Raw genomic sequence first — 26869 nt, forward strand, 5'->3', positions numbered from 1 at the left:
CTGCTGATCTGATCTGTTTTACCTTAAAGGGGTATTCCAGGGAAAAACTTTTTTTTTTATATATCAACTGGCTCCAGAAAGCTAAACAGATTTGTAAATTACTTCTATTAAAAAATCTTAATCCTTTCAATAATTATCAGCTGCTGAAGTTGAGTTGTTTTCTGTCTGGCAACAGTGCTCTCTGCTGACATTTCTGCTTGTCTCAGGAACTGCACAGAGTAGAATAGCAAAAGAGTTTGCTATGGGGATTTGCTTTTAAACTGGGTGGTTCCCGAGACGTGTCATCAGAGAGCACTTAGACAGAAAAGAACAACTCATCTTCAGAAGCTCATACGTACTGAAAGGATGAAGATTTTTTAATAGAAGTAATTTACAAATCTGTTTAATTTTCTGGAGTCAGTTGAAAAAACAAGTTTTTTTTTCCTGGATAACCCCTTTAACCTTGCTTATGGCCTGACTATCCCTTTGCCTAATGTTCTGTACTTTTGCTGCCCTCTATGTTTCTGATTCTTGCCAGTTGGGGCTATCATTTAGGGTGGATTTTCCAAGCAGATAGGGACAGTGGCTTTGGCTAGTGTAAGGGCTGCACTGCTCCCTATCCCAGACATGACATAGCATTTGGCTGGTGTTTCTGCAATAGAAACATATTCCTTGGTGGTTCCGGAAGCTCCTTCTTTCTTGAGGGGACATGGTCCCAACCTGCATAAGCTTCATTTGGAACCAGAGAAGAAAAAAAGGTAGAGGACAGAGTACAGGAAGTGCGAGTGACACATTGACAGGTCATTTTGGTCTTCTCTCCCTAGGTCGCCTGTTTAAATGCACAACTAAGGTCATAGTTTGCTCCAAAGTGAAGGGAGAGGGGTAACTGACCAGTCCATCTCTTACACTATTAGACAGACTTAATTGACACCTTAATGCCAGATCATTCCAGTTAAAAATAGTGCACTACGTTGTGCAATATTCCTCACCAGTCCTGCGACCCTGCTTAAGGGTTGCCAATTAGGTTTCAGCATAAGCTGCTCTTTCAGGCTCATTATACAAGAGACCTAGAGAAACAAACAAATATTCATAGAATTCAACTAAGGAGAAGTAGGTGGAAGGGAGAAAACCCACTCCTGGAAATCACCCTGGAGTAGAGACATTAGGATTCCCACCTTCTGTGCTACGGTACCAGCGGATTGCGGTCTCATCCGGAAATATAACTTGCAACTTTCACGAAATACCATGTACGCCTTCCCATCACCAGAGAAAAAATATAGTAACTTTATCTTAGGTTCAGATGCAACGGTAGCAAGGAAAATGGGGACCTGAACCTGAGCTGATTCCTGGGCATGAACACAGTCTACTAGAGACAATGAGAGAAGGAGTCAGCTTCTCCTAATCCATGCACCCTGCAGTCTCCACAAACAGTATGCAGGAAAGAGGGCAGGATCCAGCGCTATAAGTCTTCAGATTTATTTGACGTTTAAAACAAGGAACAGGATAGCTAGACATACCGGCACACTGGGAAGATAGTGACGCGTTTCAGGTCACGTGACCCTTCGTCAGACTATAACAAGGTGAGAAGGACACACCCATTTGTATGGTGATTCACAGGTGCAGCTTGAGTATTAGCGGAGAAAACTCTCATTAACCCTCAATAGACCAAACATTGTGAATTATACCTAACAATACATATGAAGGTTATAGAAACAACATAACATGATGCATTGAAATAACATTTTTATAAAAGTTTAATTACTAGAAATGAGAGAAAACAAACTCCAATTCCAGCAACAAAAAAAAAAAAAAACTGTAGAAAAAATATAGAAACAAAAGTGTAGGACAACCCTTAATCGTAATATAAAGTAATGTCTGATCTTAGGTTCTGACCATGTGGCTGATAACTCTGTAAGTTGTATATCCAAAAAATGTCTCTATTACGAAGGGTACCAATTCTATGCCATGAAAAGAAAAGTGGGACACATCACCATTGTGTTGATCTCGATGTGCTAGAAATGTTCACCTGGTGGGGATTTAATATGCTTCTGACATGTTCTTGAATCCTAAGTTTAAGTGGACGTTTGGTGCTCCCTATATAGGAAAGCTGGCATGTTTTAGAAATAATTCTGTATACCACAAAAGATGTCCAACAATTAATAAAGGACTTAATTGGCAATGTGTGTTGGTCAGAAAGCACTGGTGTGAATGTTCACTTATGGGCAAATCTGCAAACCACACATCTCGAATTGCCACAGGGGTAAAACCCCTTGACCTTAAGCCAGGTATCAGAATGTGGGCACAGATTAGGTAACAGAGTAGACTAGCCGACAGCTCACCTTCGCCACCTGCACCTGTGCACGGGCCTGATCAGCAGCGTCCCTGACCACGTGTAAGCAGCAAACAAAGTAGGACGGTCCAGCCCAAGGTAGCAGGTAAAAGCAGTATTATTTTTATTGGGTAGTATTCAGACAGAACATCAGCCGACGCATTTCGGACCTACACCCGGTCCTTAGTCATGGCATGTATAAACATTAAAACATATTCCTTTTATATAAAACTAAATGGTCATGTGATCTTACATCAGCCTGGATGGAAAGAGACTTGGAAAACATGGTGGGGATGAGTGGTTTCTATAAAACATGGTTTGGATTCATTGATTACAAGCTGCTGGTACACAAAATTCAGAACATCTTAAGATAACAAATAGGGAACTAAACCAAAGAAATATAAGAAAAAATGACCTACATAACATGTTCACTAAATATGCATCAAAACAAATTATAAATTATAAAAATTTATAAAAATTATAGAGATTAGCGGTTGGCTGTAAACAAGAGGTATATATGTACGCAAGAGATAACAGATGGATATACTTATATTTTAAGGTGATCTCAGCAGGACAAAATCAAATCCTGTCTAAGATTCATCCCCAAAGGCTGACGTGTATCTAGCTGGAACATCCAGAAAGACTCCCGGTTCAGGAGTGCCCTCCGATGGTCTCCACCTCTCGTATGTCTAAAAACCTTTTCTATACCCATAATTTGCAAAGAGCTAACATTGCCACCGTGAATGTCCCTGAAGTGCCTTGACAATGAGGACACATTGAACCCTGTACCTTTCGCATCCGAAATGTGTCTCCTAATCCGGCCTTTCAGGGCGTTCACGGTGCACCCCACATATTGAATGCAGCACTGTTCACACGTCGCTAGATATACGACGTGTGAGGTGTTGCAATTGATGTATGTTCTAATATTATACATTCTATTGGTACTACATGATGAAAAGGTGTTGGCAACCCTCATATATTTGCATGTGATACATTGTTTATGGCCACACTTCCAGTTACCCAGGAAGTTCAACCATGTTGGTTTACTTTTATTTTTATTGGGGTCTACAAACAGACTCGGAGACAAGCGAGAGCCCAAAGAGGGTCCCCGCTTAGCTACGGCCTGAAAAGAACATGTCTCGAACCTCCTTAAAACTGAGTCTTGTTCCAGGATAGGTAGATATTTTTTCATGATGTTTTTAATTGCATAAAACTGCTTGCTATAAGATGTAATAAACCTAGGTAATGATTCTCTGGTTTCCCTCTGATTGCTTACAGGATATCTATTTTTCTTGGGTTTGATTAACTCTTCTCTATTTAACAATTTGGCTTTTTGTCGGGCCTCTCGCAGGACTGAGTCATTATATCCCCTTTCTAATAGTCTAGCATGTAGTTTATCTGATTCCTCCTCAAAGGTGTTTGGATTAGTGCAATTTCGTCGCAGACGTACCCACTCACCATATGGTATGTTATGTACCACATGGTGAGGATGGCACGAAGTTGCCTGCAATATAGTATTGCCAGCGACTTCTTTGCGAAATGGAAGAATTTCCACTTTGTTACCATTGCCTCTTAACACCACATCAAGAAAGGGGATATCATCCCTTGAGATGGATGCCGTAAATTTAAGGTTCAAGTCGTTCATGTTAATATAATGAACAAAACTATTGAACCTGTCGGCATCCCCCCTCCATATTAACACCAAATCGTCGATGTATCGACCTATCCATTTGATGTCACTATGAAAGGGGTTGCTATGAGAAAAAACATACACCTCCTCCCAATGTATCATGTAAATGTTGGCGTACGAAGGGGAGTATTTAGCTCCCATGGGGGCTCCACGGATCTGAAGGTAAAACTGTTCATCAAACATGAAAAAATTATTATAGAGAAGAAATTCTGTTGACATTAGGATAAACCGCTTCAGATCCGTGGGATAATTACTGTATACGTCCAAATGTCGGGCCAATGCCCTCATCCCTTCACGATTAGGGATGGAGGGATACAGCGAGACCACATCACATGTGGCCCAGCTGTACCCCTCCTGCCACTCCATCTGGTGCATTATCTCAAGGACATGTTTGGTGTCCCTTAAATAGGTGGGCGTGATCCCAACCAGGGGTTGTAGATGGCTGTCCACCCAGTCTCCCAGTCTCTCTCCCAAGGCTCCGATACCTGCCACTATCGGACGCATGGGGGGGGGGGGGGAAACCCCCTTGTGTACCTTGGGGAGGGAGTGGAAGACTGGGGTGACTGGTTCGCTCACATATATATATTCCCTGGTTCTTTTATTCAATACCCCCATGCTAACACCTGTGTCAAGTAATTCATTCAATTCGCGCAAACATGAAGTCGTGGAATCCCCACTGAGTTTCTTATAGGTACTTTCATCAGTCAAAATATTTTCATTTAAAGTCCTATATAACCCGGCATTGAGCAGCACAATGGAACCCCCCTTATCTGCATTTCTGATAATTAAATCGGGGTTGTCCCGGAGCGCTGCCAATGCCTTTTTTTCAGACTTGGAGAGATTAGAACAAGAGTCAGTACCTTTTATCTTGTGGTTCAATTGGACTAAATCCTTTTCTACCAATTCCTGGTATCGGTCCAGGGCACCCGGTCTGGATGCCACTGGATAGAAACCAGGATTGGACACCCTAAAATTACTCTGACCACCCTCACAAACAGTCTGAGACTCCATATTTAGTGCATGCAAAATAATTGTATTACATTGATCACGAAAATCGGTACAGATATTATGTTCACCAGGTGTGACCATAGGGGTCACGAGAGCTTGATCCTGCAAGAGAGGCACAGATACGTTCTCATTATTTTCACATAGGGAAAAATGTCTCTTTAGTGTGACCTTGCGGGCCCAACGATTAACGTCCAATATTGTGGAAAAGAGTCTAAAGTCACATGTCGGGACATAATTCAAACCACGACTCAATAATGCAATTTGTGTACTTGTAATGATGTAACTGGAAAGATTGATAACAGAGTTGCTTACTTGCGAGGTGTTTGGGATCGAAGCGGATACCTTGTGCTTTCGTCCTCCCCTTCTAGTATGTCCTTTGGGGACCACGGATTTTTTATATTCGCTATCAGTTGGCCTGCAGCTTCCTCCGCATCAGATGTGGCGTCTCGTGAGATATCAATATCCGAGAAGCTCACACGTCTTGGTCGCTTTGCACTCTTGCGTTTTTTTTTGCGGTTTTTGTTATTTTTGCCACTGTTGCGATTCTCAGTATTGGTACGTAAAATTGAGCGTGGGGTTGCAAATTATGGGTATAGAAAAGGTTTTTAGACATACGAGAGGTGGAGACCATCGGAGGGCACTCCTGAACCGGGAGTCTTTCTGGATTTTCCAGCTAGATACACGTCAGCCTTTGGGGATGAATCTTAGACAGGATTTGATTTTGTCCTGCTGAGATCACCTTAAAATATAAGTATATCCATCTGTTATCTCTTGCGTACATATATACCTCTTGTTTGCAGCCAACCGCTAATCTCTATAATTTTTATAAATTTTTATAATTTATAATTTGTTTTGATGCATATTTAAATAGTGAACATGTTATGTAGGTCATTTTTTCTTATATTTCTCTGGTTTAGTTCCCTATTTGTTATCTTAAGATGTTCTGAATTTTGTGTACCAGCAGCTTGTAATCAATGAATCCAAACCATGTTTTATAGAAACCACTCATCCCCACCATGTTTTCCAAGTCTCTTTCCATCCAGGCTGATGTAAGATCACATGACCATTTAGTTTTATATAAAAGGAATATGTTTTAATGTTTATACATGCCATGACTAAGGACCGGGTGTAGGTCCGAAATGCGTCGGCTGATGTTCTGTCTGAATACTACCCAATAAAAATAATACTGCTTTTACCTGCTACCTTGGGCTGGACCGTCCTACAGATTAGGTAACATGCTAGGAGATAACAAATTGCATAATGTGGGGGCCCTCCGAGAAGAAAAATTACATCCATGCTTCAAAATTTTAGCTAAAGCTGGGTGCTGATTTAAAATAGGAAGATATTTTTTAATGATGTGGGTGACTTGATGGTATTCATTGCTGAAGGTGGTGACAAAATAAACTTTAGATGTGCTGTCTAGTGTATTCACACGTTGCGATTTAGACACCAACAATGAATCCCTGTATTTGTTGCTGACTACAGATCGTGCCCGATCTATGGTCCACCAAAGATACCCCCTGTCTCTCAATCTAGAACGAACCCCTATAGATTCATAACTGATTAACTGAGTGGAAGAACAATTTCGTTTAGCTCTTGTAAACTCTCCTACAGGAACAGATTTTATAGTGTGTTGAACAAAGTGTTACCAGCACTGGGTTTTCTATATGTACAGGTATGTATTTTGTTATTGTCTGCAGAAAGAAAAACATCTAAAAACGGGACCTCTTTTTCATGCCAAGAAAAGGTGAAAAACAAATTGTGAAAGTTATTGTTGACATAGTCAATAAAACTGTATACGCGGTCCTGTGTAGATGACCAGATGATAATGACATCATCCACAAAACGCCCATACCAAACAATGTCTGAAAAAAAGGGGTTGTCCTCACAAAAAATGAATTGAAGTTCCCATCAGAAAACATATAAGTTTTCTGCTGAGGGAGAGGACATAACCCCCATTAAAGCTCCCATTTTTTGTATGAAAAATTGGTCCTCAAACAAAAAAATTATGTGACAATATGTAATGCAGTGCCTCCAATGTGAATGATTTGAGTTCAGGACTATAGATGGAAAATAAATTCATAATTTCTGAGATGGCTTGTACAGATAATGCATCTGGCAGAGATGAATACAATGATTCAATCTCCATTGTAAGCCAGGAGTAGGAGCGTGTCTATTCAAGCTGGCTGACACTGGATAATAAATGTTGGGTATCTTTAATGTAGCTAGGACATAATGGTACCAGGGGCTGAAAAATGGAATACACCTACTCACACAAATGTTCATTTAAAGGGCCAATGGCCGCCACGATGGGTCTCATAGGTGGCAGGAATCGGCCCTTGTGAACCTTTGGAAAACCGGGGTGACGGGATTAGATACTAGAATGACCCCCATATGTAGTCCTGTATTCAGAAGTTGAGTGAGATCCCTGGTGAACATTATCGAAGGATCAGACTTCAAGCAACTGTATGTACTGGCATCACCTAAAAGGGTCCTGTTCAGCTGACAATAAAGTGACCTATTCATACATATAACGGCTCCCCCCCCCCCCCACCTTTTTTCTCCCCTGGACAGGTTATCAGGACTACGGATACCAGAGTTGTGTTGTAAACACATTAGATCCTGTATGCTGTCCATGGGGGAATATCTGGATTGTAACGTATAAAAACCAAGATTTCCAGCAATAAAGCATGGAGACTCACAGATAGTTTGCATTGCAGAAGATTCATTTTCAAGCATATTTAAGTTACAGAGAGACATTTGTTCAGACAAGGAACAGTTACATGAGGAATAGAAGTAAAAGTCGGTATAGGCATAACTTGACAATCGTCCGAGTCTTTAATGGTATCAAAATGTTTAAACTGTTAAAGTTTGTATAAACTTGTTCCCATCAAGGATGGTATTAAAGACATCAAAATGATGCCATGAAGAAAACCCCAGTCCTTTAGATAATAAAGAGATTTGCGATTCATTTAGAATAAACGATGATAGGTTTATGACATCCTGAGATACAGTTACTTGTTTCTCACCTTGTTCTCCCTTGTAGAGCTTCTTGGGGCGGTGTTTTCTACTGGCCCTACGGCCGTGTTTTTTTATTTATTTCCCCTTAGGTTCACTGTCAAATGAACGAGATGTATTGGAAAAATCTGTAGCTGCATCCGGCATCTCTGATGGATCTGAAAAAGAGTCAGACATGTCTGATTCTGGAGAGCTAAAGGTGACTCTTGGTCCCCTAGATTTATTGGGGGGAAGTTTTTGCTTTTTGAGAATTGATTTAGATGGAGTAATTTTATCCCAGTATCCCCAAGCATAAATTTTATTTGATTGAAAATCATGGAGATCTCGCTGGAATTTCCATTTTTTAGATTCAATTACCACTTTTTCCAGTTTGGCTATGTTATCTTCTAGTTTCTGATCAAATGCACCCAATTCAGGTAGATCAGAGAAAGGAATGAAGTGCTCTTGAATTTGTTTGATGTCACTCTGGATTTTTTCTACAGTTTTTTTCTTTGCTGGAATTGGAGTTTGTTTTCTCTCATTTCTAGTAATTAAACATTCATTAAATTTTTTTTATTTCTATGCATCATGTTATATTTCTATACCTTTATATGTATTGTTAGGTATAATTCACGATGTTCGGTCTATTGAGGGTTAACGGAAGTTTTCTCCACTGACACTCAAGCCGCACCTGTGAATCACCATACATACAAATAGGTGTGTTCTTCTCACTTGTATCAGTCTGACGAAGGGTCACGTGACCTGAAACTCGTCACTATCTTCCCTGTGTGTCGGTATGTGCAACTATCCTGTTCCTTGTTTTTACCTCGAATAAATCTGAAGACTTATAGCGCTGGCTCCTGCCCTCTTTCCTACAGTCTACTAGAGTCTCATCCAATTAAGTAAGTCACTGCACGTCCATTGGTCATGGTGTTCATTACATTAGGAAAGCAGCAGATGCAGTATTTGGGCCTCAGTGCAGCCCTCAGTTCACCCAGACCTTTGTCCCTGCCTTTTAGGGTGCTTATCTCCATAATGGGATAGACCCAACCATTATGCCAGTCTCTAATTAACTAAAAAGTGCAGGGAATAGCAATGTTTAATACAGATAAACAAACACCATACAGAAGTCAGGGAAGCAGGTCACGACACAATGGGCTAACAAGCAGTGAACTAGAAACAAAGCACAGGGAAAAGACAGGTAAAGAGAAGTCAGACAGGCTGAGTTGCAACCTAGAAAGCAGCACAATACTAATTTGGAACACAGGGGAATTTCTGGTCACTTAGCTAAGGTCAGAATACACAGGATATGTAGCAAGGAATATAGGGAAGATTTGGGTAAGGTCAGAATGCACAGGATAAATATAGCAAAGAATAGGAGCTAGTGCAGATAGAAAACGTTTACACAGGTAGATAATTCACAGACTGACTAAGATTGTATAGCCCATCTGAGAAGGGTGTGGATGCTGAGGCCATATATAAATTGTCTTGTCTAAGCCCCTGATTGTCACAGGTGTTGTCACAGCAATAAGATTACATCAGCCAAAACCAGGAGGAAAAAACCCTTCTGCCAGAAACAGATATACAGTACCAATTAAACTGCCTTATTTTGTGATATCTGCTGATGGGAGTGAGTGGGCATGTGACAGTATGTAGGGAGGTCACCATAGGAAAAAAGTGGGATTCTAGACTAACCCCTTTAAATAAACAATTCAATGCTTCTAATGCACATTCACAAATTTAAAGGCTAAATATAGTTGAAATATTATTTATGCAAACTGGTCATACAAATTACCTATAAAACCGGCTTTTCATAACACATATACTATAGCCGGTTGTGCTCACACATGGAGGGATGGAAGCTCTAAGTTTAAATACTGGAACAACTAATAACCGTGATCATAGGTCATGAAATGGTATCCTGCATACAAAGACATATTCACTGACAACGGTTCATCTAGAAGGATGTTTCTTTGGAAAATCAAGAAGCAGAACCCTTTTTATAAAATGAAGCCAGGTTTGGCAGCAACACTTTTCCTTGCTTTCAAAGGTTTGATTATTTTAATAGGAAGTCAAAACTAAAACTGGACTATGGTTATCTACAACGGAGCATTCACTATTAAAAGCATCAGAGGGCCTCAAGCTAATATGTTTAAATGATGCCAAGGGTGAAAGGAAAGTAAATAATGTACAGTACCATGAATGTCAAGATTTGCAATTACTTAATGTGCATAAAATATGACAAATAGACTTTAGTGCATGTTCTAGTCTAACAGCAGAGGTGTCAGATACATTATATTTTCTACACGGGATTCACACTTCATAAGCCAGTTCATTAAACACTGGGTTAGTTTTCCTCTTTCTATGTGCTATTTGGATTTAACAGTAAATTATGAAGTTGAGGGAAGAAAAAGTATTTTTCCTGTGTATTACTTCGTATGGTTGCAGATGGTAAGTACAGAATATTCTTGTAAAGTTCAACTAAAATAAATATTTTCTGCAAATTGCTGGTGGAATATTTCATTTTACTAGTGCTGGCAAAGATAACCACCTTCCAAGCCTCCAAGGGGGGATGTGTACTGCTATTCCAAAGGTTGTTTTTACACAGAGTACTTAGATAGATAGCATCCACTCATCTTTGAAGAGGTACTCCACCCCTAGACATCTTACCTCCTTAGGATAAGGGATAAGATGCCTGATCATGGGGGGCAATCTCTGGCCCAACACCCAAGTAATCTGTTGCACGGAGCGAATTCCGCTCCGTGCCGAATCATGAGTGACCACAATCATGCCATCATGCCACGGCTGCCAAAAGCCTAGCACAGCCTGTGTTCTGAACCTAAATGTCCAGAACACTGGGTGCCAGGTCTGGCTGCTGGAGCCCCCCCCCCCCACCCCCAAAGGATAGGGGGTAAGGTGTTTAGGGGCGGAGTAGCCCTTTAACCTTTAAGTGCTGTATGTTCCGAAAAAATTTGCTTCGCAACGAATATGAATATCGCCGCAATTCGATCACACAAATCACTTAATTAAACTCCATTTAGTGCGGCTCAGGCTCCTGGGCATCTAAGATCGCGGCTCCACATGTCAGGACATGGGGCAAGGAATTCTGGGAAGGCGGGAACAAGGGTAGACGGGATCACCCTGAATCACATGCAGCATTCCTACGTACATCTACGTGGTGTACCATTTTGTTCCTGTTAATGTCTTAAGGGCCTAGTTACTGTGAAAGGCCAGCCAAAAGTACACACTTGCTGGTGTTGTAGACAAATACTGTTTTAAGTGCAGTGGAGCGTATTGTACTCCCCTCATAAGTGCATACCACGTATGTACATCTATGTGGTGTACCATTTTGTTCCTGGTAAAGTCTTTAGGGCCTAGTTACTGTGAAAGGCCAGCCAAAAGTACACACCTGCTGCTGTTCAAGACAAATACTGTTTTAAGCGTAGTGGGGCATATTATCCTCCCCACATATATGCACTAAGTATGTAAGGCAGAGAAGTGTCAGGATGTGCACAGAGGAGTGGCAGAGGCCTAAATTCATCAGGCACAAGCAGATGTCGCAGCAGACTAGGGGCAAGTGGCAGCAGGAGTCGCAGTGAGAGGTATGAGCTAGTGGTAGTGTCTCGACCAGCAACCCATCTACCATCTTTGGTTAACTCGGTCATCCACTTCATCACAAGTGACATCTGACACACCCAGTCAACAGTCGGTGGCATGGCCCAGGAGCAGTCCTTGTCCTCTAATCACCTCTGTGCTATGCTGTTCCTTCCCCCATAGAAGTATCCTATGCTGTGGGTTCAGCTCCACTTTTTAGTCAGGACGATCTACTAGAGGACAGTCAGCAGCTACTGCATAGCCAAGAAGTGAAGGAGACATCCCCCACTTCCTTCGCTAGGCGGTCAAGTAGTGACGAGAGTGCCATGGTAGGTGGTGTTGAGAGCGTTCAGGCTCCTGAAGCGCACACTGCTGAGGAACCTGAGGAGGACATCAGTGACATGCAGACACAACTCAATGATGATGAAGCCGATCAGACTTGGGAGCCGGGTGCAGAAGGGGCATCATCATCAGGAGAAGAGGGGGGCAGGTTGCCCATGAGGCTGCAGTTGAGCTAGCTAGGTGAGGTGGTAGCATGGTTGGGAGTCAGCATGGTGGCAGCAATGGGAAGTCTGGAGCCAAACACACCTCCCAGGAGATAGTGGAACAGGGGTCCCTGAAGTCGGCAACAGTAGCAGTCAGTCAGTGCGGACTGTTGGGGAGAAAATCAGCTACTCTGCGGTGTGGCAGTTTATCATCAAGTATCCAGAGGTTGTTAACATGGCCACATGCTATTTGAAAAAATATCTTTAATCTTTTCAATTGTGAGGCCCTATGGTCTCGCCAGGCTGCCGCCACCTCCTGGCTGTGTCATTCTGTCACCATATGGTCTCCTCTTGCTGCTGCCACCTCCAGGCTTTGTCATTCTGACACATTTTGGTCTCCTCATGCGGGTGCCACCTCCAGGCTGTGTCATTGTGCCGCCATTTGATCTTCTCATGCTGCTGGCACATTACATAAACATTTTTATGTTAATCTATTTAAAATCTTCAATTACATTTTTTAAATATATCTTTAATCTTTTCAGTTGTGAGGCCCTAGGGTCTTGTCAGGCTGCTGCCACCTCCAGGCTTTGTCATTCAGCCACTATATGGTCTCCTCTTGCTGCCGCCAACTCCAGGCTTGGTCAGTCAGCCACTATATGGTCTTCTCTTGCCTGCGCCAACTCCAGGCTGTGTCATTCAGCCCCTATATGGTCTCCTCTTGCTGCCGCCAATTCCAGGCTGTCATTCAGCCACTATATGGTCTCCTCTTCCTGCCGCCAACTCCGGGCTGAGTCATTCTGCCAGATTATGGTCTCCTCATGCTGCTGCCACCTCCAGACCGTGTCACTGTGCTGCCATGTGGTCTCCTTATGATGCTGACACATTAAATAAAACTTTTTAGGTTCATCTATTTGAAATCTTCAATTTAAATGTTAAAAAATATCTTTAATCTTTTCAATTGTGAGGCCTTACGGTCTCCTCAGGCTGTTGCCACCTCCAGGCTGGGTCATTCAGCCACTAAATGGTGTCTTAATGCTGCCGCCACCTCCACGCTGTCTCAATCAGGCGCTATAATGGCCTCCTCATGATGCCGCTACCTCCACGCTGTATCATTCAGCCACTATATTGTTTCCTCATACTGATGCCACCTTCAGACTCTGTCAATGTGCCACTTTGCAATTCTAATAGCGACGCCTCTAATCTGCATGTCATACTAAATAAAAGTCTTATTTCACTAACACAGCACGCTTCCTATGTGTGTTACGACAAGGCAAAGTGTTCTACACCCCCTATTGAAGCTCTCTGTAGGCAAAGAAATAGCCATTTTTAATAGTGATTTGCCGCAAATAAATTGGGACCGAACCAAATATTTTTGGAAAATTCAGTGGATTGACCCAATCAAATTTTTCTAAAATTTGCTCATCTCTAATCAATATGTTGCAATATTCAGATGACAGTTGACCTTTTTACTCAGACTATAAACAGTAATAACCATACCCTTTGTATCCTTCTTGGGTTTAAACATAAGTATTATTGACTACTTTTTTTATTATGTTGTTAGCATTTCTAGTCACTTAGACCATCATATGGACAAATAGATAGAGGATAGCATAAGTTTGTCACAACAGAGGATTTTGTTCACATTCTCCGGAAAACTGATCCTGGTGTGCCCAGGGATACCTGTCCCTTATCGAGCAGAGCACTCACTAGATTTGTTGTGTTGGGGGGTAACATAGTAACATCTTTCATAAGGTTGAAAAAAAGAGTCCATCAAGTTGAACCTATATTCCTCATGAGTCCCTATTGAGTTTATCCAGAGGAAGGCAAAAACCTTCATACTAGAGGTACAAATTCCTTCCCGAATCCAAATATGCCAGTCAGAATAAATCCCTGGATCAACGTTCTGTCCCTATAAATCTAGCAATGTTATTACTCTCCAAAAATGCATCCAGACCCCTTTTGAACTCTTTTAATGAGATCACCATGACCACATCCTCTGGCAGAGAGTTCCATAGTCTCATTGCTCTTACAGTAAAGAATCCCCATCTGTGCTGGTGTAGAGGATGCCCCCTTGTTATAGATGCAGTCCTGGGTATAAATAAATCATGGGAGAGATCTCTGTATGGTCCCCTCATATATTTATACATAGTTATTAGGTCACCCCTAAGTCTTCTTTTTTCTAAACTAAATAACCCCAATTCTGACCATTTTTCTGGGTACTGTAGTCCTCCCATTCCCCTTATTACTCTGGCTGACCGTCTTTGAACCCTCTCCAGTTCCACTATATCTTTCTTGTACACTGGTGCCCAGTACTGTACACAGTATTTCATGTGTGGTCTTACTAGTGATTTGTACAGCGGTAGAATTATTTCCTTGTTGTGGGCATTTATGCCACTATTGATGCACCCCATGATTTTATTTGCCTTGGCAGCAGCTGCCCGACACTGGTCGCTACAGATAAATTTACTGTTAACTAAGCCCCCTAAGTTACTTTCTACATCAGTCGTCCCAAAAGTGCTTCCATTCAATATATAATCCCAGCCCGGATTTTTCTTCCCCATGTGCATAACCTTACATTTATCAGTGTTGAACCTCATCTGTCACTTCTTAGCTAAAACCTCCAACCTATCCAGATCCATTTGTAATAGTGCACTGTCCTCTATAGTGTTTACCGCTTTACAGAGTTTAGTATCATCTGCAAAGATTGCTACTTTACTATTCAACCCCTCTTCAAGGTCATTTATAAATATATTAAATAGAACAGGACCCAAGACTGACCCCTGTTGTACCCCACTAGTAACAGGCACCACATTAAAATAAGTACCATTTATAACAACCCTCTGTTTCCTATCACTGAGCCAGTTACTTACCCATTTGCACACATGCTCCCCCAGCCCCATCCTTCTCATTTTATGCACCAATCTTTTATTTGATACAGTAGCAAATGTTTTGGAAAAATCCAGATATATGACATCCAGCAATTTCCCCTGGTCCAGTCTGGAGCTCACCTCCTCATAAAAGCAGATCAGGTTAGTTTGACAGGACCGATCCCTCATAAATCCATGCTGATATGGAGTCATACATTTATTTTTATCAAGATACTCCAAAATAGCATCTCTTAGAAAACCCTCAAACAATTTACATTCAACCAAGGTTAAACAGGCCCATAATTCCCAGGGTCATCTTTTTACCCCTTTTAAATATTGGCACCACATTTGCAATGAGCCAGTCCTGGGGAACAGTCCCTGTCACTAAAGAGTCCCTGAATATTAAAAATAGGGGTCTGTCTATCCCATTACTTAATTCCTTTAGAACTCGGGGGTGAATGCCATCTGGACCTGATGATTTGTCTATTTAGATTTTGTGTAGGCGGCACTGTACTTCTTCCTTGGTTAGACAGGTTACCCGTACAGGGGAGTTTACTTTATCTCGCTGTATTTCACCTTGCATTTCATTTTCCTCTGTGAATATAGTGGAGAAGAATTTGTTTAACCCCTTCATGACCCAGCCCATTTTCACCTTCAGGACCTGGGCATTTTTTGAACATCCGACCACTGTTACTTTAAACATTAATAACTCTGGGATGCTTTTACTTATCATTCTGAAACCGAGATTGTTTTTTCGTGACATATTCTACTTTATGTTATTGGTAAAATTTCACTGATGTTTGCATTCTTTCTTGGTAAAAAATCTAAAAATTTCATGAAAATTTAGAAAATTTTGCATTTTTCTAACTTAAACTCTCTGCTTGTAAGGAAAATGGATATTCCAAATAAATTACATATTGATTCACATACATAATATGTCTACTTTATATTTGCATTAAAAAATTGACATGTTTTTACTTTTGAAAGACACCAGAGGGCTTCAAAGTTCCGCAGCAATTATCCAATTTTTCTCAAGATTTTCAAAAGCGTACTTTTTCAGGGACCAGCTCAGGTTGGAAGTGGATTTTAAGGGTCTTCATATTAGAAATACCCCATAAATGACCCCATTATAAAAATTGCACCCCCCAAAGTATTCAAAATGACATTCAGTAAGTGTTTTAACCCTTTAGGTGTTTCACAGGAATAGCAGCAAAGTGAAGGAGAAAATTCAAAATCTTCATTTTTTACACTCGCATGTTCTTGTAGACCCAATTTTTGAATTTTTACAAGGGGTAAAAGGAAAGAAATCACCCTAAAATTTGTAACCCAATTTCTATCAAGTAAGTAAACACCTCATATGTGTATGTAAAGTGTTCAGCGGGCGCAGTAGAGGGCTCAGAAGGGAAGGAGCGACAATGGGATTTTGGAGAGTGTTTTTCTGAAAGGGTTTTTGGGGGGCATGTCCCATTTAGGAAGCCCCTATGGTGCCAGAACAGTTGACCCCCCTACATGAGACCCCATTTTGGAAACTACACCCCTCATGGAATTTAATAAGGGGTGCAGTGAGCATTTACACCCCACTGGCGTTTGACAGATATTTGAAACAGTGGACTGTGCAAATGAAAAATTTTATTTTTCATTTCCACAGACCACTGTTCCAAAAATCTGTCATACACCAGTGGGGTGTAAATGCTCACTGCACCCCTCATTAAATTCCATGAGGGGTGTAGTTTCCAAAATGGGGTCACATATGGATATTTATTGTTTTGCGTTTATGTCAGAACTGCTGTAACAATCAGCCACCCTTGTGCAAATCACCTCAAATGTACATGGTGCACTCTCCCTTCTGAGCTTTGTTGTGCGCCCCCAGAGCACTTTGCGCCCACATATGGGGTATCTCCGTACTCGGGAGAAATTGCATTACAAATTTTGAGGGTCTTTTTTTCCCCTTTTACCTCTTGTGAAAATGAAAAGTATGCGGCAACACCAGCATGTCAGTGTAAAAAATTTAATTTTTATATACTAACATGCTGGTGTAGACCCCAACTTCACCTTTTCATAGGGGTTAAAGAAGAAAAAGCCCCCCAAAATTTGTAAGGCAATTTCTCCCGAGTACGGAGATACCCTATATGTGTCCCAAAACTGTTGCCCTGAAATACGACAGGGCTCCAAAGTGAGAGAGCGCCATGCGCATTTGAGATCTAAATTAGGGATTTGCATAGGGGTGGACATAGGGGTATTCTATGCCAGTGATTCCCAAACAGGGTTCCTCCAGCTGTTGAAAAACTCCCAGCATGCCTGGACAGTCAATGGCTGTCCGGCAATACTGGGCATTGTTGTTTTGCAACAGCTGGAGGCTCCGTTTTGGAAACAGTAGCGTACCAGACGTTTTTCATTTTTATTGGGGAGGGGAGGGGGGCTGTGTAGGGGTATGTGTATATGTAGTGTTTTTTACTTTTTATTTTAGGTTAGTGTAAGTGTAGTGTAGTGTTTTTAGGGTACAGTCACACGGGCAGAGGTTCACAGCAAGTTTGCTGCTGGGAGTTTGAGCTGCAGCGCAAAATTTGCGCCATCTCAAACTTGCAGCGCTCACTGTAAACCTCCGCCCATGTGGGTGTACCCTGTACATTCCCATTGGGGGGAGGGGGGGGGGCAAACATCCAGCTGTTGCAAAACTACAACTCCGAGCATGCCCTTTGGCTGTCCGTGCATTATGGGACTGGAGTTGTAGTTTTGCAACAGCTGGAGGCACACTGGTTGCGAAACACGGAGTTAGATAACAAACTGGTGTTTCGCAACCAGTGTGCCTTCAGCGGTTGCAAAAACTACAAATCTCAGCATGCAGTTACAGCAGAATGGCATGCTGGGACTTGTAGTTATGCAACAGCTAGAGGCATACTGCTACAACTCCGAGCATGCCCTTTGGCTGTCCGTGCATGCTGGGAGTTGTAGTTATCTAACAGCTGAAGGCACACTGGTTGCAAAACACTTGAAAGTTTATTACTTAACTTAGTGTTTCCAAACCAGTGTGCCTCCAGCTGTTGCAAAACTACAACTCCCAGCATGCATGGTATGTCAGTGCATGCTGAGAGTTATAGTGTTGCAACAATTGCAACAGCTGGAGGCACTGAGGTAGGAAACGGACAATGTTTCCCAACTAGTGTGCCTCCAGTTGTTGCAAAACTACAACTCCCAGCATGCCCAGACTGCCCAGGCATGCTGGAAGTTGTAGTTTGGCAATATCTGAAGGATCAGATGTTGCCGATTTACAACTTCCAGCATGCTTGGGCAGTCTGGTATGCTGGGAGTTGTAGATTTGCAACATCTGGAGGTCCACAGTTTGGAGACCACTGTATAATGGTCTCCAATCTGTGCTCTTCCAGATGTTACAGAACTACAACTCCCAGCATGCCTGGACAGACTGAGCATGCTGAGATTTGTAGTTTTGCAACATCTGGAAGAGCACAGATTGGAGACCATTATACAGTGGTCTCCAAACTGTGGACCTCCAGATGTTGCAAAACTACAACTCCCAGCATGCACAGAAAGCCAAAGGCTGTCTGGGCATGGTGGGAGTTGCAGTTTTGAAACTCCCAGAGGCAGCGGTGAGATCGCTTTACGGCGATCTCACTGCTGCCAATGAAGATGCCGCCCTGCTGCTGGAAACTCACCGCCAGGACGCACCACTGCCGGGACCGCCTGGAGGACGCCGCTTGCGTCGGGACCGCTCGGGACACTGCATGGCCGGGTAAGTGATGCCGGGGGACACTTAGCAGAGCGGTGTGTGTCCCGATCCCCATGATCGGGACTCACACACCGCGCTGCTAAGTATTCTCATAGCGAAACGCTGCTATCAGCTAGTCAGCTATCAGCTATCAGCTAGTCAGCTGATAGCAGCGATCGCTGGGGGGGGGGGGGGGGGGGGGATGAAACCCCCCGTGGTCGCATGGTAAGATGGCTGGCTATCAGTGATAGCCACCATCTTACCGGGCGCTGCGGAATGCCGCGAGTAGTGGCAAAAATGTTCATGACGTACCTGTATGTCATGGGTCGGGAACACCTTGCCACTCATGACGTACAGATATGTCATAGGTCGGGAAGGGGTTAATATATTTGCCAACACTTTCATTTTTAACCTTTTTGCCCATTTTTGCAGCTTTTTATCTGTTTTCTTACATATTTTACTTTTTTCTCTATAGATTTTAATGCTTCTTCACTGCCGTCCTGTTTTAGTGGTTTAAATGATTAATTTTTGTCATTTATAGCCCCATTAACTTTTTAATTCATCCATATTGATTTTCTTTTATTTCTAACCCTTTTTTTCCCATAAGGTATATACATCTTACAGTGAGAATTTAAGATATTTTTAAAAGTCTCCCATTTAGTGTCAGTATTGTTCTTTTTGAGGACATTATCCCATTTTATATTGTTAAGGGCTTCTCTGAATTGATCGAACTTTGCCTTCCTAAAGTTCATTGTTTTTGTGGCCCCTCGAGAGATTCCTTTATTGAAGAATAAGTTATAATGTATTATATTATGATCACTATTGCCCAGGTGTCCATCTACTTTCACATTAGTTACTCTGTCAGGTCTATTGGTTAATATTAAGTCTAGTAGGGCGCCCTCTCTGGTCGGGCCCTGCACCATTTGGGACAGATAATTGTCTTTAGCTATAGTCAGAAACCTGTTTGAGATTCACAGGTCTCAGTCTCCCAGTATGTATCAGGATATTTAACCTCTTAACCTTCTTAGCGGTTATCCTGCGGTTATCTGCGCAGGTTGGCTCCTGTGGCGGGGCTGGCCAGAGCAGGTAAAGACAAATCTAAATACTAAAAGTCAGTGTTTTCCAACCAGGGTGCCTCCAGTTGTTGCAAAACTACAACTCTCAGCATGCCTGAACAGCCAAAGGCTGTCCGGGCATGCTGGGAGTAGTAGTTTCATAACAGCTGGAGGCACCCTGGTAGAAAAACACTGAGCTAAGTGTAAAAGGCCACCGGGAGGAAAAAAACAAAAAACTTCTGCTCACCTTCTCCCGATCCCTACCGATGCCGTTCCCCTCCGTGCAGTCCGGGGTGTCCTCTCTTCATTATTCACCTTGTAGAACCTTTCCCTTTTCAGCCAATCACTGGCTGCAGTGGTGTCTCGTGTCAAGCCAGTGATTGGCTGAAGGGGAAAGGACTTGTTCGGCAGCAAATACACTAGGTTTTAAATCTGCCTGGCAAACCTAGTGTACGTTGCTGCCGAACAAGAAGGTGAGAAGGGGGGATGAATGTGACAGGGGGGAAGAATGTGACAAAGAGGGGGGGGGAGGGGGAAGAATGTGACAAAGGGGGGGAAGAATGTGACAAAGGGGGGAGGGGAATGTGACATGGAGGGAGGAAGAATGTGACAAAGGGAGGAATGTGACAGAGGAGGGAATGTGACAAGGGGGAGGAATGTGACAAGGGGGATGTGACAGGGGGGGATGTGAGATGGAGGGGGGAATGTGACAAGGGGGAAGAATGTGACAAGGGGGAGGAGAATGTGACAAGGGAGGGGGGAGAATGCGACAAGGAGGGGGGAGAATGTGACAAGGGGGGGGGGGATGGGAAAAGGGGGATGTGAAATGGGCCGTGGGCATAAAATGGGTAGGTACAATACATAACGCCAAATTTTCATGCAAACAATTGTACCACTTTTGGTACAAATTTCCTGACATAATCATACCGCCAGGGAGGTTAAGGATGCAGGGTACGACACGGTCCAGGTATTTAAAACGGGGTCTAGCTGTGACCCTGCATCATACCGGGTCGGTCCCGGCAGCTAATGATAGCCGGGACCCTGTGCTACTAGCGTGCAACACCGATCGATGTGCCGTGCGCTATTAACCCTTTAGACGCGGCGATCAAAGTTGCGAAAGAAAAAGCTTCCCGGCAGCTCAGTCGGGCTGATCGGGACTATGGCGATGTCCCAATCAGATAGGAAACCAGCGGAGGTCCCTTTACCTTGCTCCATCGCGTCCGACCGGCGTTTGATTTCTCCAAGCCTGAGCTACAGGCTTGAGCAATCGACCCCCTATAACGCTGGCTTTTCAGGGATCAGTGTAAAAGATCAGTGTGTGCAGTGTTATAGCCCCCTATGGGAGCTATAACACTGCAAAAAAAAAGTGAAAAAAAAGTTAATAAAGATCATTTAACCCCTTCCCTAATAAAAGCTTGAATCACCCCCCTTTTCCCATAAAAAAAAAAACTGTGTAAATAAAAATAAACATATGTAGTATCGCCATGTGCGGAAATGTCCGAACTATAAAAATATATCATTAATTAAACTGCACGGTCAATGGCGTATGCGCAAAAAAATTCCAAATTCCAAAATAGCGTATTTTTTGGTCACTTTTTATATCATGAAAAAATGAATAAAAAGCTATCAAAAAGTCTGATCAATACAAAAATGGTACAGATAAAAACTTCAGAACACGGCACAAAAAATGAGCCCTCATACCAGCCCGTACACGGAAAAATTTAAAAGTTATAGGGGTCAGAATGTGAGAATTTTTAACGTATACATTTTCCTGCAAGTAGTTATGATATTTTTCAGAAGTACCACAAAATCAAACCTATATAAGTAGGGTATCATTTTAACCGTATGGACCTACAGAATAAAGATAAGGTGTAATTTTTACCGAAAAATGCACTGCGTAGAAACGGAAGCCCCCAAAATTGACAAAATGAAAATTTTTCTTCAATTTTGTCGCACAATGATTTTTTTTTCTGTTTTGCCGTGGATTTTTTGGTAAAATGACTAATGTCACTGCAAAGTAGAATTGGTGGCGCAAAAAATAAGCCATCATATGGAAGTTTATGTGCAAAATTTAAAGCATTATGATTTTTAGAAGGTGAGGAAAAAATGAAAATGCAAAAACGGAAAAACGCTGAGTCCTTAGGGGGTTAAAGTTATTATCACCTCATTCTGATTTGCTGCCTTGTTTATTTGCCTCAGTAATTGATCTTCTGGCTCTTTCATGATGTTTGGTGGCTTATAGCAAACCCCTACCAGCAGGGCTCAAGTCCTGCAGGAACTCATGGGAATGGAGTTCCTGCACTTTTTCCACAGCAGGAACGCAGTTCCCAATAGAAGGAGTCCTGCAGGACCAGCCCTTAAAGGGGTACTCCACCTCTAGACATCTTATCCCCTATCCATCTCGGCTGCGGCACCCCAGACATCCGGTGCACGGAGCGAGCTTCGCTCTGTGCTGGATGACTGGTGATGCTGGGCAGAGGCTCATGACATCACAGTAATGCCCCCTCAATACAAGTCTATGGGAGGGGGGCGTGACGGCACGAGTCTCCGGCACTGCACCTAACACTCTAAACGAACGCCGGGTGCAGCAGGGAGAACAAGGGGGTCCCCAGCACCTATGGATAGGATATAAGATGTCTAGTACCCCTTTAAGTTGAAATCTTGGGTGAGTTCCCACACTTTTTTTCCCAGGACTTGACCCCTGCCTACCAGAATTTTTTAGTTTTTATATTTCTACCCATAATGACTCCACATGATCGTTTTCCTCCCGTATAGCCTCCTGCAGTGCGGCCTTTAGACTGGATTTTACATAAAGACAAACTCCTCCCCGTTTCCGTTTTGTCCGATCCTTCCTTAATAGACTATATGTTGACCGCCCAGTCACAGCTATCGTCCAACCAAGTCTCTGTTATACCCACTATGTCATAATTCTCCTCAGACATCAACCACTCCAGTTCATTTGTTTTACTGGACAGACTTCTGGCATTAGTCAACATGCAATTCAATGGTGTATGTTTTTTTTCCTATGAAGCCTATCCCTATTAACTATTCTAACACCTCCCTCCACTCCACCCCCAGGTACATGAATAAGTTCCCCCTCTCTATCTACACTATATTCCCCCTCTATGTTTTAGGTACCCTCCTAGTCTATTAAAGGAATAATGGGGCATGTAGTATTTAATTGTTGTAGCTGATTCCTCCAGTCACGGGGTCTCCTCTGTGAGGCAGCGGTCTGTGTTCCTGTCACAATAGTGACCTCAATTAGGGCCAAGTGTTCCTAGGCTTTAGATTGACTTTTAGGATTTGCCTACAAAAACACATACATCAGCAGGCAAAATCCTCTTCACATGCCAATGACACCCAGTACCATCATATTCTCATCAAAATGACAGCTCTCCTGAATCACCAACTGATAGTATAGCAGTATATGTCTACTTGATCTCCTCCATGCCCATTAATCCTTTCTTTGCAGAACACTATCTTCAACGGTGGGTAAAAAGTTGCAAACTATTATTGTTACTGGTGTTATTTTTTAGAACACCATTAACCCCTTAAGGACTCAGGGTTTTTCCATTCTTGCACTTTCGTTTTTTCCTCCTTACCTTTTAAAAATCATAACCCTTTCAATTTTCCACCTAAAAATCCATATCATGGCTTATTTTTTGCATCACCAATTCTACTTTGCAGTGACATTAGTCATTTTACCCCAAAATTTACGGCGAAACGGAAAAAAAAAATCATTGTGCGACAAAATCGAAGAAAAAACGCCATTATGTAACTTTTGGGGGCTTCCGTTTCTACGCAGTGCATATTTCGGTAAAAAATGACACCTTATCATTATTCTGTAGGTCCATACGGTTAAAATGGTACCCTACTTATATATGTTTGATTTTGTCGTACTTCTGGAAAAAATCATAACTTCATGCAGGAAAATGTATACGTTTAAAAATGTCATCTTCTGACCCCTATTACTTTTTTATTTTTCCACGTACTGGGCGGTATGAGGACTAATTTTTTGCGCTGTTATCTGAAGTTTTTATCGGAACCATTTTTGTTTTGATCGGACTTTTTGATCACTTTTTATAAATTTTTTAATGGTATAAAAAGTGACCAAAATACGCTTTTTTGGACTTTGGAATTTTTTTTTACGTGTACGCCATTGACCGTGCGGTTTAATTAACAACATATTTTTATAGTTCGGACATTTACGCACACGGCAATACCACATATGTTTATTTTTATTTACACTGTTTTATTAGGGAAGGGGTTAAATGACCTTTATTAACACTCTTTTTTCACTTTTTTTGCAGTGTTATAGGTCCCATAGGGACCTATAGCACTGCACACACTGATCTCTTACACAGATCACTGGCGTGTACTAATACGCCTGTGATCAGTGTTATCGGCGCTTGACTGCTCCTGCCTGGATCTCAGTGACGGAGCAGTCATTCATCGATCGGACACAGAGGAGGCAGGTAAGGGCCCTCCCGGTGTCCTGTAAGCTGTTCGGGACGCCGCGATTTCACCGCGGCGTTCACGAACAGCCCGACTGACTAGCCGGGATAGTTTCACTTTCACTTTAGAAGCAGCGGTCAGCTTTGACCGCCACTTCTAAAGGGTTAATACCGCACATTGCCGTGATCGGCGATGTGTGGTATTAGCCGCGGGTCCCGGCCGTTGATGAGCGCCAGGACCGACGCGATGTGATGCGGGGTCGCAGCGTGGCCCCGCTTCATATCGTGGGAGCCGGCGCAGGACGTAAATATACGTTCTGCGTCGTTAAGGGGTTAAAGGGGTAGTCTGGCGAAAAACACCTTTACACTCCAGACACTCATTCCCTATACTGTGGAGCACTGTACATATAGATATATAAAATAAGATACAAACAAATTCAGTGAACATGAATGAAATACATGTCAGCCTGGTACAGAAGGAGAGAGGATGTTGTCCACTAGGGCTAACAGTCTACAAGGTAAGGCTACAGTAGGTGAGGGAAGCAACTGTACACAGTGCAGTACAGTGGCAGCAGGTTTACTGTAGATTGTAGGCTATTCTTTTAAAATATGTGCTTTCTGGTTGCTTTTGAAGGTTCCGAAGATGATGAAGATTCTGATTTGTTGGGGTAGTGAGGTCAAGAATATTGGGGATGTACAGAAGAAATCTTGGACACATTGTGTGAGTAATAGTGTTGAGCGGCATAGGCCATATTCGAATTCGCAAATATTCGTGAATATATGGACGAATATTCGTCATATTCGCGAATGTTCGCATATGCGAAAATTTGTATATGGACATTTTCGCATATGCGAATATTCGCGTGTGAGAAAATTAACATAAACATAAATTCGCATATGCGAAAATGTCCATATACAAATTTTCGCATATGCGAACATTAGCACACCGGTCTCACACAGTAGTATTAGAGCCTTCTTACACCACATAAGCTGGAAGCAGAGAGGGATGATCACTGTGATGTGTACTGTGAAAAAAAAAAAATAAAATAAATAAAAAAAACGAATATTCGTAATTACGAATATATAGCGCTATATTCGCGAATATTCGCGAATTCGCGAATATGCGATATTCGCGAATAAAATTCGAATTGCGAATATTTGCGAGCAACACTAGTGAGTAACAGACAAAAGGTAAGCTCTGACAGAGGTCCTTTAAAGGGGTATTTTGGTGGAAAACTATTATTTTTTTCATATCAACTGGCTCCAGAAAGTTATACAAATTTGTGAATTAATTCTATAACAAAAATCTTAATACTTCCAGTGCCTATCAATTTGTCTGACCAAAGTGCTCTCTGCTGACACTCTTTTTATTATAAAAATACAAAACTTATCCAATACAGAAAAAAGAAAACAAGCTATAACATAAATCAAAAACAAAACCCTGCCTAACCAGCCAGCCCAGATTTACAGAAAAATTAATCAATAAATAAACCCACTTACCTAACCAAACTATCTAAACAACACACTGACACACACATACCGAAAATGAACATAAAAATAGCACAACTTGGCTTAAAATAAATAAATAAATAAATAAATAAATTAGCACTACCAGGCTGTAATTCAAAAACATCCATACTCGGGAAACACACAAGAAGAAAATAAAACAATAAAACAAAAACAGAAAACATAGCAAGTACACCACTGCAAAAAATAAAAAATTAAGCTGGAATAAAACTTAATAAACCACATATCAACATAACTGGTCCGACTGCCAAAACAATATAGAATGTAAATAAACAAACAAATATATAAACATATAAATAGACATATGCATAAATAAACATATGCATTACAGAAAACCTTTTTACAAAATCAACAGAAAACCCTAGAAAAAAACCTACACTAAAACTGTGCCCTCACCCACACCACCCCTCCTGTCATTAACTGACCCATGTCAGGTCCCCCCCAAAGCAAACAAATAAACAAAAACACCACGACCCACAAATATACCCTCCCCACCTAGCACTCCTCCCAACTAACTTATACACAAACTTATGCACACTGAACCACAACCCACTTTAGGCCCAAGTTTGGTTGCCTGTAAGCCCTTCATAACATATCAGCTTAAAACAAAACAAAAAGCTAGCGTGCACATGCATTAGCCCACCACCAGGTAGAAGGATGGCAGACTTGATACATCAAAATAATTTTAAACTCTTTCCCTAACTCCCTCTACAATTCTCCCTAATTCTATCCCTCCATTAAAACTGACCCTACTTTCACCCTATCTCTATCCCTATAACACTTCCAGTAACCAAAATAAAAAGTACTCTACCCAAAAGGTCTAGTACCTAGGGCACATCAAAAGAAAACCCTCTCCATAGGAGAGAAGCCCTACTGGTACCAAGACTGCCATACTCCAAAGACCTGATCTTCCCGAGTTCACCGGTGATATTCCTACAGACCTCCACCTCGGAGAGGATTTTTTGATTTTTAAACACTGTGCGTTCCACATGTAGTACCTAACCACTAAGCTAACTAAGCATAAAGTGCCCCGGTCTCGGCCACCCAAGTTCCTAAATGCCCCATAAGCCCACTCCGGATAGGTAAGGCCGGCAAGTTGACTCCAGCCAATGGAAGCACAAACCCGGTTGTAAACCCCTATATTAAAGGGACAATGAAGC

This window comes from Hyla sarda, chromosome 1, assembly GCF_029499605.1.
Source record: "Hyla sarda isolate aHylSar1 chromosome 1, aHylSar1.hap1, whole genome shotgun sequence".
Taxonomy (NCBI): Eukaryota; Metazoa; Chordata; class Amphibia; order Anura; family Hylidae; genus Hyla; species Hyla sarda.